Genomic DNA, 2012 nt, shown 5'->3' with positions numbered 1-2012 from the left:
GAGGAGTACAGAAACCAATTTAAAGAGCCCTTTATATCGATATAAAGGGCCTCGTTGTGTGGATGGGTACAGCGTTAAATCGGTTTAACGCTGCTAAAATCGGTTTAAACGTGTAGTGTAGACCAGGCCAGTGACTCTTGCATAGCAGGGTTAGCTGTGGTGGGCTGGCTGGAAAAGGTGAGATGTGAATGAAATGGGGGGTGGGGAGCTGCATGGGGGAAAAGGCAGAAGAAGAGACTGGGAGAGGGTACAAGGGGAGCAGGCAGTTAGAGGAGCAGCAGGAGGGAATGGGAGCAGAATTGGGTGGCGGCATGTGACTGGCACTCACTGGTGACTCCAGTCCGATGCCACAACGTTCCTTCTGCAGCACATCACTGGAGAAATGATGTATTTCTCCCCTGTGATTCCGGCACCCTGAATCCAAACAGAGAGAGAGAGAGAGAGAGAGAGAAAGCCCCAGAGGTGCGAGAGGGCAGAAAGCACTAAGCTAAGCCTGGGATCTGGTGCCAGATGAAGGGCCAGAGGCACTGTGAAATAATTTGATACCCAGAACAAGATGCGGCCTGAGGATGCCCAGCCCCAGCCCAGGCTGCAGTGGGTTTCTGACGTTGGTGGTTACATGAAACTTCGATAAGAAACATATTTCTAGGGCGATTTAGAATCTTTGTTTCCCATTAGCTTTAATCATGACAAAGGAGAGATGAAGCTCATAAAGTTCTCCTGTCTGAATGGGATTAATGTGAACTGTCTTTTCATGCTTTTCTGAGGCTTCCCAACAGGCACCCCCAGCCGGTCAGCCAATTCCTGCTTGGCCTGATGCAGCTCTGTGGAGCGATGGGGAAAATAATTTCTCACACACTTGGAGACAAAACCTGGATTTAATTTCAGTCTAAGCAGAGACTTGGCTTGGGCAGGCTTTGCAAGGAAACTTGAACTGCCTTTGTGTCTGTACAGGGATGTGGCATTATCAGGTAGCAATGCTGGAGCCAGGAAATCCCCCTGGATGCTGCACCGAGAGGTTCATACAAACCGAAGCCAAAGCCAGTTCATTAGATTTCACACACATGAATGGGCTGATAAACTGCCAGCCCAGCTGTGTGGAGTGATGGAAATTCAGTGTTGTTTTCATGGGCTTGTCTGCTGATTATTAATAAGCAATTAGTTTCCATAAGTACTCGACCGCAGGTTTCCTTTGTGGGTTATATCATTTCATGATGTATGACTGTAGAATCTAGTGACCTCAGCTGAGGTCAGGCCTTCACTGCGGCAGTCCCTGTCCTAGAAAGTTTAGTCTGTGCACAGTGTTACAGGAATGCTCCCTAGCTGTGTATAGGTAAATAGTTCATGGGTAAGATGCCAGTAGATGGTGCTCAGGAATACGTCCCATAGTTGCTGGATTTGTAGGACTGATAAAACTTGTAGCTGTGCACTGGTTCCCTGTGGCAGGGCTCAAGACCCAGGCGGTGCAAAGCACTGCCATCCAGAGGCAGTCGCATTTTACTCCCACTTTGCACAGGTGTAAATGATGAGACAAGGCAGAGGTGAATCAAACTTTCTGGGCCTGATACTTGGGTGCTGCTGTTCTGAGCTCTGCCACTGATCCACTGAGCAGCCTTGGGCACCTAGGGGAAGGGTGCTGGGGAAGTGAATTAACAGACTACACCTGCCCTACAGCTGAGGCTGCTGCTCTGACTGCTTATGTATACAAAGGAAAAGCACCCTCTTTTCAAGGAGCTGCTATGATGTGTCCATGTGTGTCTGTAGCCTGAGCTGCTCTCCCCCTCCCGCCTTCTCTAACAAACCTCACCTGAGCTCAGGCTGGATCTCCAAATTGTTCCCACTTTCCAAGCCTAGTTGCAGAGCTTACCTTCTCCAGCTGCTGTAGCTAACATCTGTCTACCAAGGGACTTGGACAAGGGCAGCAAGTTGGAATAACCGTGAGTGTTGGTTGGGTTCATCTACGTATGGATACACCCGGTGCATGGGACACCCATCGGGGAAAGCAGCTCCTC

This window comes from Chelonoidis abingdonii, chromosome 2, assembly GCF_003597395.2.
Source record: "Chelonoidis abingdonii isolate Lonesome George chromosome 2, CheloAbing_2.0, whole genome shotgun sequence".
Taxonomy (NCBI): Eukaryota; Metazoa; Chordata; order Testudines; family Testudinidae; genus Chelonoidis; species Chelonoidis abingdonii.
Note: the sequence above shows the minus strand (reverse complement) of the source record.